The following is a 10810-nucleotide window of genomic DNA, read 5'->3' as shown; positions in this document are numbered from 1 at the left end:
ATGACTAAATAATGTAAAATGACACACCGGGCAGGGTCCAAGGTTTAGTCAGAGGAAACAGAATTAGGTCCTAACTCATCTTTCAAGCAGGACTGAGTACTAAGAAGAATTTGATCTTTTCTCTCGAATTTGGATGGGACAAAATTTAGGCTGTAACAAATATGGTCTCTAAAATAGTTAACAACTTTCAAGAGAGATAGCGCTTAATATTTGCCCTTTGATTAGTAAGAGGATGTTATGTGTATAATCCAAGAGGTTTTCAAAACATACTTCTGTCTCGTGTAGTTTCATCTGTACTAGGTATATTCTGGTCTCCATCTCCCAAATCTTACTTGTACTATAGTAATCTTTAAATGCATGAACTCTGGAGCTAAACTTCATAAGTTCAAACCCTGGCTCTGAAAATTACTATCTATGTAATATAGGCAAGCTATTTTCACTTCTCTGTATTTCTCATTCCTTACAACAATCCTGTAAATTGTATAATTGGTTATAATGACAGCTTAGGATTTACAGGGTTGTTGTAAGTTGATATATGTAAAGTTCTTGAAATGAAGTCTGGCCTGGCACTTAGAAAATTATATTACATTCCCTTCTATGTGGCCTTCTTTGCTCTACTGTTATCTAGCCAAAGTCTAGTGGGTTCCAGAAAGTCTAGTGGGTTCCAGAACGTTACCCTCCTGGTGAACTGTCACTGCCTTAGAGATGTGATCTGCATCTAAAACCCAACTAGCCAACTATATAGTGCTGTATAGGTGATGCAGATCAGTGCTTACAGTTGGGAGAGATATACAAAGATCTCAGGTAAACCCCAATGTGTGCACTTGCTGAGCTTACACTGGAATTCAAGCTTGCTATTTGTGAAATAATTTGGTACTCTTTTTCTGAAGTTAGTTTCCTCGAGAGTTTTTGTTTTGAGGTGGAAGGAGGCAAGAGTTTTGTGCGCCATGCCTTGGGATATTCATTCATTCACTCATTCCTTAACAATTGTTGATTAAACATCTACCATTGATTAGATGCTCTAATGACTCTGGGAATGCAAGCAGTGGACAATAATTTACCTTCTGGTTTCAGGGGAGAAGTGCTTAGGTAATGAACAAATAGATAACTAAGATGATGAAATACACTGAGAAGTATCTTTAAGAAAATAAAACAGTAATGTAATAGAAAGGGATGGTGGAAATATACCTTAGATTGGTCAAAAAGCACCTAGCTAACAAATGGCATTTATACTAAGGCATAAAGGCTGAAAAGACATGAAGGCAACATCTAGGGAAAAATAGTTGTGAGCAGAATGCAGAGGCCTTAAGGTAAGAGAAAGCCTGCCTTATTCAGTATGATGATCCAAGGCCTGTGTGACTGGACAGGCCTTGAAGATCCTAGAGATGTGGGCATGGATTTGGTAAAGAAAATACCAGAGATGTGGGCATGGATTTGGACCAGTTAATTGACATAATGTGGTTTACATTTTTAAATGCTTATACTATGGAAACTGGAAAATAGTTATACTATGCAAATTATTTTTCAGTAAACTGGAAAATATACTATGCAAAACAGATCTTAGAGCGCAAGAGCAAAACATGGGGAACCAATTTGGAGACTACTCCAGACTTATTCTAACTAATATAGACATTAGAGTTAATATGGCCTAATTTCCACCCCCAGACTGTAGAATTCCAGGGGCTTAGATGATAGATGGTGGTAGCAGGAACTAGATACAAATAGAAAGAATCAAAATATATTTTGGAACTAAGACCTATAGAAGTTGATGGTGGATCGGATGCTTGTGGAAGAGAAAGAGATGCTTGTAGAAGTGAAATGCAGACTAAAAGATATAGTAAAGCATCTGTCATCCAAGCCAGCATGAGGTTTTATGCCCTGAACAAGAGACAGAGCCATAGTCTATAGCTTCTTTGTTGGTGAAAGACTTTTTGATGTGCAATGGTGTGGTGATTAAGTGTACAGGGTCTAGAGTCAGACAGACCTGGATTCCAGTTATGTCTCTACCACTTACTAACCACATAACCTTGGACAGGTTGAATAAACTCTCATACCTAAGTTCTCTCTACTAAATATATGGATAAAACTACCACTTATTTAATAAAGTTGTCCTGAAGCTCAAGTAAAATAACGTACATATCCCAGCCTCCCTTTCATCTGGGGTGGGTGGTATCCAAGTGCTGGTCAATAGGACAAAAATAGAAGTACTATGTAGCACTTATCAGTACCTTTTATTTAGGGAGAACCCAAATATACCATTTGCCTTTTTCTTCTTTGTTTCTGCTTCCATCTTGCTTCCTAGAACTCAAATGATGCTGTTTTTGGACAGTGAGGCCATGGGCCAAGTACAGAGAGGCAACAGGATGGAATTAAGGTACCTGACATTGTTGAACCCATGCCTGATGCCTTGTTGACTCAGGACTACCTATATGGACATCTATGTGAAATATTACTCTACTTCCCCCTTATTTAAGCCTTTTTAATGGCAGGCTTCATGTCAACATCCCTCAGTCTGATCCCAACTAATATAAGCATTATAGTTAATAACTCCTAATTTGCATTCACAGGCCTGTAGTCTTAGGTTATACTTATGATCTCAATGGTAAAAATTAAAAGACAAAATTATAAAATAATAGTGTAAATTTTAAAAATAGACATTCCTATACATTGCCATTGGCAATTTTTCTAGAGGGTTGTGATTGCATTTATAAAGTTTTCTAAATGTACATACTCTTTGACTTAGAAATTCCAGTTCCAGGCCGGGTGCAGTGGCTCATGCCTGTAATCCCAGCACTTTGGGAGGCCGAGGTGGGCGGATCACCTGAGGTCAGGAGTTTGACATCAGCCTGACCAACATGGAGAGACCCCATCTCTACCAAAAATACAAAATTAGCTGGGTGTGGTGGCACATGCATGTATCCCGGCTACTTGGGAGGCTGAGGCAGGAGAATCCCTTGAACCCAGGGGGCGGAGATTGTGGTGAGCTGAGATTGCACCATTGCACTCCAGCCTGGGCAACAAGAGCGAAACTCCCTCTCAAAAAAAAAAAAAAAAAAGAAAAGAAAAGAAATTCCAGTTCCCAAAATACCTGAGAAAAAAATATTTGGCTCCAAGAATATTCATTTATACATTGTTTACAATAGCAAATAACTAGTAATAAGTTATTGGCTTCATAAATGATATTATAACATAAAATGAAGCCACAAAAAAGTGATTTTATATAAAAATACTTAATAGAATATAAACTTGCTCACAATAACTATTGGGAAAAGAGTTATGTTTCAAATCTATTTGTTCTGTGTTATCCATGGTGTGCTGGGTATCTGTGTGTGTGCGTGTGTGTGTGTGTGTATGTGTAGTGTGCAATTTCCTAAACACAGAAATATACAAAATTTTAGCAATGGTTTTCTTTCATTTGGGAGATTATAGATGATTTAGATTTTCTTCTTTTAATTTTTCTGCATTTTTCACTCAAGTTTTATTTTAAAATCTTATATATTTTAAGATAGCTATGATAAATTTTGACTCTAATGATTCACTTTAATTTTTCTTTCAAACCAGCCAGGTCTTACCTGAACTCAGCCCCTTCCTCCGGTATCTTGCTAAACATCACCAACAACATCCAATTACACTGATGATAATCTGTTTTTTACCCCATTCTCTACAGTTGCAGCCTCCATTGGAATGGAATCAGCCTTCCCAGTTGTTGAGTTGTCTTAGGCACTACATAATATGAATCCCTAGAGTTCTAGCCTGCTGGTAATCACTAAGCAACCACATATTTTAGTTTATATTACAGTAGCCTCTCACTCCTTATTCCAGTATCTGTATTAGTCAGATGGTTAGTTAGTTTAATGGTTAGTTTAATAAAACTGCAAAATTTTAGAAGTTTAACATAATCTTCTTCTTTTTCGTGTGTGTGTGTGTGTGTGCGCGCGCGCTCTTACCTAACAGTCTGATGCATACAGGTGTAGGCATTTAGGTGGCTCTTCTATTCTCTAAGACTCAGAATTCTCTTTATTCTGGAATTGGCTGCATATGAAAGAGGTAGAATATGAAGGATTACGGAGGGAGTTTTTATGTGCCAGACATAGATATAATTTAGTGTATCATTCCTACCTGCATTTCATCACCTGGAACCCAATTTCATGGCAGCATGCAATTGTAAGGAAATTTTGGAAATATAACTTAGCTGTGTGCGCAGAAAGAAAAGAATTTTAATAAATGTATCGTTGTTTCTACCACAATCATGCCTTTTAAAACATAAAAGAGAATTTCTCATAGAAGAAATCCTCATATAAACATTGTAAGCAATTGTCTTTTACATTTTCATGAGGAGCCATCATCCTTCATGGCTTGCAGTTACCACTAGCAAAATATAAAACTGGGATCCAACTAATGTCTTGCATCTGCCTCAAAAATGTATCAATTCAGATTTATATTAAGAGGAAAATCTGAGAGCCTAGTAATCCAATCTATCTCTTTTCATTTTATTGCCACAATCAGCTTAGATTAAAATTTGTAATTATAGCAGTTATATCTGAGAGAAGTCAAGGAGGTGAACTTGGCTAGCTAACTGTTTAGGTAAGCCTCTGGAATATACGAATTCAGAGTTTTTCAGCTTTTTAGGTTCCCCAAACTTAAGCTTGTCATTTCATTCAGAAGAGACTGACTCGTTGTAACCAAACTCTCAAGAGACTGATTGATAAGCTAGAATGTCACAGAGTAGGAATTGTTTTTCTGTAGGATGCTGTATCTTGATCCACAAGTTCTTTTAGTCAGCCAAATTACAGATCATTAGGAGGCTCAGTGAATGTAAGACTGAATGAAAGAAAATGGAATAGACCTAAATTAATTTTTTTCTTTAAATTGTCATGACCTAACGGCCCTCTTCCATTCCACAGATGTTTCCAGTGAAATAAAGAAGAAAGCATCCTTTTCTCTTGACTGTGCAGAAAAAAATTCTGTGTTTCTTTGATTCTCCATTTTACTAGATGCCATACCTTTGTAATTACTTCATGTGGAGTCTTGACCAAGATTCAGGAAATACTAGAACTTTCAGTCCCAGAGGGTTACTCTAGGCATTACTAGTTTCTATCATTATGAGTTGAGTTTTACTAGTTAATTTCAGATGAAAAACATTTGTTTTTCCCCAAATTCTGGGGTTGTGTACTTTTACTACCTATGAACTGACAACTGTATCTTCAGTAATTACAATTTCCAACAAAATGTTATAGGAATAAAGAAAAGATGTTAGTTCATTATTCCTTTAATAAAAGGAAATGGTCTGTATTTCTTCTTTTCACATTTATTTTTTCAGTTCAAACCTGCTTTTCAGGTTACCCTATGACTTGAAGTTGACTAATTTGTTCACCTTAATTAGATGTGTTGTAATATATATGTAATTAGTTATTTGCATGGCAATCTGCATAAAATTATTCCTGTTCATAAACTATTGAGAGGAAAGGGGCTTAAAGTTCAAAGGAGTTTAATTACGATCTTATAACCATATAGGAAATATTTGAATGTTACACTGGCATTGGCTCTATTGCATTAAAAGAAGTTATGAATGACGATTTGGCAAAGATTTGCAAGGTGATGAGTTTAATCTTGTCTGTATAAACCTAGACAGATTTGGTTGCCTATAAAAACTGGTTCTTAGAAATCAGTTTGGTAAGTGTCTCATTTCATTCTGGTCAATGACTTAATAAACTGAAGGCCTTTGTCTTTCTTTTAGGGCATTATATGTAATCCAGGAATGTTGTTAACACCTCTTTATTTCATTATATTTTTGTAGATAAAAATAATCTTCTAGCTTGAGCCACTTAATATCTCCATTAAAGATATTTTTAAAATAAATAGATATTTTGATTTAAGAAGAGCAATAGAGGGAGCCCATAACATTTATTTCAGTGTAGCATTAAAGAAAACAATACATTAAAAGCTGAAATCACTCTGTTAAAGTGAAACACTTAATGAACTGCAATTCTGGACCTAAGATGTAATACATGCTATATCGTCAGGGGCTGGCATTCTTTAATGGCATGCCAGGTGTTCAATTAATCTTTCCGGTGAAGGTTCTGTGCGTGTAAAACCTCCTGCCTCCCAATTGCTACCCCTTTTAAGCCCTGTATTTAGAACCACCACATCCGTAAGCTGTTAGGATTTCAGCCAGTGGTTCTTAATCAAAGAAGCACATTGGTCAACCCAGGGAATTTTTGAGTATTGATTTTTAACTTTAAATATGTGACACTTTTGTACTTTTTAAATAGCTTTATAATTAACATACCATAAAATCTACCCATTTAAAATACAGGTTGGCTAAGTTTACTCAAGCGAGGTTTTCTAAATTTGTATAGGAATGCAATCATCACTATGTCTCCCAAAATGATCCTTAATGCCTGTTTGTAGTGGACACATGGGGAGCTTAAAAAAAAAAAGAAAAGAAAAGGTCATACCCTGCAGACAAATACTATCAGAGTCTCTTTGACTATTAACATATTAACACCAATGTTATGTCATTGCTGTTACAAAATTGCCCAGATGATTTTGACGTAAGTCAGTGTTGAGATACAGTGATGTAGACAAAATCTCATAGAAAAGATGAAGATCTGGAAGATGCAAATGCAACCTTTTACTAACCAAGAGATCACCTGGCTTAGACCAAATGTAGTCACAACAGCAGCAGCAGCAATAACAAAGGAGGCCTTTAGAACATTTAGAGAATGGTGGTTTCTGATCCTGGACTTTTGCTCCTATTGTTTCCTTTGCCTAGAATCTCCCCTCTTTCTTCCTGCCACTCTCTCCATGCACACCTAGTTGGCCTAATGAATTCAGACACAACCCCCAGAGAACTTTAATTGCTATCTCACCTGTGTTTTCATAACTTTTTGAATAAACATCTATTATAGTCCTTACTGCATTTTAGCTGTTTCTTTATATTCTGACTTTCCCATTGTTCTGAGAGCTCCTTGAAATGCAGAGGCCATGCCACATTCATTTGAGTATCTAGACAGTGTCTGGCACAAAGCTGACTCCCAAAAAGTGTTTGTTGAATTCGGAAATAGAATAGGTGCTTTAAGAAACTCTGAAGTCCGGGCTCAGTGACTCATGCCTGTAATCCCAGCACTTTGGGAGGCCAAGGCGGGCAGATCACAAGGTCAAGAGTTCAAGACCAGCCTGGCCAACATGGTGAAATCCCATCTCTACTAAAAATACAAAATTTCACTGGGCATGGTAGCAAGCGCCTGTAATCCCGGCTACTCGGGAGGCTGAGACAGGTGAATCACTTGAAACCGGAAGGTGGAGGTTGTAGTGAGCTGAGATCGCACCATGGCACTCCAGCCTGGGTGACAGAGCAAGACTCCGACTTGGGAAAAAACAAAAAAACATCGATGTAAAGGGTAGGCAGTGATTTCCAACCTTGACTGCAAATTAGAATCCACTGAGGAGCTTTTCAAAATCCTTATGACCAGCTCACACCTATACCAATGAAATCAGAATCTCCAGGGGTTAGACCCAGCAGTGTATTTTCTTTACATCTAATTCTAATGTGCAGCTGAAATTGAAAACCAAGGGCATAAAGCCACAAAGAATGGTCCAAAATTTTATCCTTGACCAAAATATTCTGGCTCTATCGCCTAAAATATTTAAATTATTTGTTGTTACATTGCTTGGAAGGAGCTCAGAAATATATGTGAATTAACAGATAGCTGTTTTTAAAATAGATGAAAGTCCTTATGATACTCAAGAAAGAGAACTGGCCATTCATGTAAGTCACTGAAGTTTTGATTATGACTATTTTCCTTTTGACATTTTGTTTGAAGAATCATTATGAAATAGGAATCTTGATTTGGGTAGAAAATTGAAAATGTCAAAACAGAAATTGTATTGGACAGTGTTAAACAGGCATGGAAGACTCTATTCAACATTATTCCAATGGGGGAGAGGGGCCAGAGCTCAATCCAAACTCAACACCACTGAAACAAAGGACAGGAGAATTTCTAAGTATTGGAAGTAAGAGGGAGTGTATAAGTTATATGTGTTTACTAACTGGCTTTACTCAAAAGAAAGTAAATTTTCCCATATCTTTGTGACAGGATGCAGCTTTACAACTTGGAGGAAGGTACCCACCAAAGTTATGAAAGATAGAGTGACTATCTCATTTGCTGATTACATTTCAAAGACATGGCTCAAAGGTTCTTGAGAAATACATTCATAAGTTGTAAAACTGACAAGAGACTGATTAAAAGATTTATATTTCAAAGGGGCAGAGAAAATATGCTACAGGTTTTCTAAATATGCAGTACAAAAATGGAGGTCAGGGGCCTAGTGTCAGGGAAGAAGCCCATCTAAAGTTTAGTCAAGCTGGGGAATGTTAAGGCAATCTTGGTCAAAGTCAAATAAATAGGTAATTTTGAAGAATGTAGATGGGCCAGAAGGGCTGTCAGAGAAATTCCTCAACGATGAGCTTGCAGCAGCAAAGGTTATCATGAGCGTTGATCCTTGGGAGAACCGAAGAGGAAAGTTAGAAAAGGCCTGGAGATAATTAAAGTATTTTGCAGATTTTCCTTGCATAGTCTGGTTTATATCAGGAAATTAAAAAGGAAATACTTCCTTCTGTACTTTCTTCCTCCTAAAGGAACTCTCAGATTCACATTCCTACATAAGATGTGGAACTATATATTGGCATACCATATAATAACCATGCACTTAAGTTAAAATACAAAAAATTTACGGCCGGGTTTGGTGGCTCAAACCTGTAATCCTAGCACTTTGGGAGGCCGAGACAGGCGGATCACGAGGTCAGGAAATTGAGACCATCCTGGCTAACACGGTGAAACCCCGTCTCTACTAAAAAATACAAAAAACTAGCCGGGCGAGGTGGTGGACGCCTGTAGTCCCAGCTACTCGGGAGGCTGAGGCAGGAGAATGGCGTGAAGCCGGGAGGCGGAGCTTGCAGTGAGCTGAGAGCCGGCCACTGCACTCCAGCCTGGGCGACAGAGCAAGACTCTGTCTCAAACAAACAAACAAACGAACAAAACATTTACAAGCATATGTGTATTTTTTAAATAATCTGGAAGTTTACATATGTACATGTAGCTTCTGGCAATGAGACTTGGACTGGTGTTGAAGAGGACTTTAGTGATATCTATAATATTTCATCAAAGAAACAAGAGAGGTCAGGTGTGGTGGCTCACACCTGTAATCCCAGCACTCTGGGAGCCTGAGGTGGGCAGATTGCATGAGATCAGGAGTTAAGACCCAGTCTGGGAAACATGGCGAAACTTATCTCTACAAAAAATGCAAAAACAAACAAACAAACAAAAACAAACAAAAAAATCTTAGCCGGGCATGGTGGCGTACACCTGTAGTCCCAACTACTGGGGAGGCTGAGGTGGGACGACGGCTTGAGCCTAGGAGGAGGAAGTTGCAGTGAGCCAAAATCTCACCACTGCATTCCAGCCTGGGTGACAGAGCGAGACCCAGTCTCAAAAAAACAAAACAAAACAAAACAAAACAAAGAAAACACAAGAAACAAGAGATTGGAGGCATAAAATCCAAAATGGTAAATGTAATTCATTCTGAATTTCTGAATGGTAAGATAATATGAATTTGTTTTCTGGACTTTGTATTTTTCTAGATTAGTTAAATCCAAAAACAAAATAAAAATAAAGACAAATGTCACATGGTGGGTCTAAGCCAGGAGTTTAAAAGAAGGAGAACTCACTGTCAGGGTGATCAAAGACATTCAGATAAAGGAAGAAGCAGGATTTGGGAGATAGGTTCAATATCCATAGGCAGAAATGGATAAGCACGGCAATTTAGTTGGAAGGAATCACCCAAATCAAAAAGACAGATAATAAAACCCAATGTCAGTAGGTATCCAAAAATGAGTACATTTCTAAATCAAAATTTGATGCCAAGAATAAAGATATTTCTATTTATAGTATCATGAGGAATGTTCAGATCCAGGGGGATGTATGTAAAATTTTCTAATATTGCCCTTCTGTTGATATTATTGCTAAATTATAGGAAACAAAAACTGGGACAGATAATTACCATCTTAGAAGCCAAACTAACCTCAAAGGGCATCTAATCAGACTTCCTATTACAGAAGAGGAAACAGAGGTCCTCAGAATTTGAAGTCACCAGTGGTCAAGTCCAATCCAGACTCAAGCACTGGCTATTGCATCAACATCATCAGAACACAATTCAATAGAGCCAATCAAGTCTTGACTTTCTTTGATAGTAAAACAGAGCTGTCCACTTGACATGCTGGAATATAGGGAGAATGGGGAGTAAAAATTGTATGTTGGAGATAGTACATCTTAAAAATTAATAGAAAAAGAACACAGACACTTTTGTAAATTCATTTTTGTTAAACCCATTTTAGTCTAACCTGTTTTTATGCAAAGAAATATTTTCCAAAGTATCAAATGAATTTTAGCACAGATTAAACTATGTAAATCAAGAGCATATAAAAGGATAATATAAGCCCTCTCTGTTAGCATTTGTAAAAGCTGATTTAATAAAAGGTACACACACATGAAAACATTGTTAAGAATTCTTACAAAGGGCATATGCTAATGATGGCAAATGGATTTTATATAAAATAATAGCCTATCAAGGGACAAGGTAAAGAACCACTCAGAATCTAGCAGGCTAGTATAGTACACTGCACATAATAATTGCCCTTTTATAAGAAAAGGAACATAACAAAATTTGAAATTGTAAAGGAATTCATCACCAGCCTTCTTTAACAATAAGCTTCTCTAGGGCATTTGACATAAAATTTGATTTATGGAAC

This window comes from Chlorocebus sabaeus, chromosome 27 (genome assembly GCF_047675955.1).
Source record: "Chlorocebus sabaeus isolate Y175 chromosome 27, mChlSab1.0.hap1, whole genome shotgun sequence".
NCBI classification, from domain to species: Eukaryota; Metazoa; Chordata; class Mammalia; order Primates; family Cercopithecidae; genus Chlorocebus; species Chlorocebus sabaeus.
The sequence above is the reverse complement of the archived record's forward strand: the minus strand, read 5'-3'. Positions refer to the sequence as shown.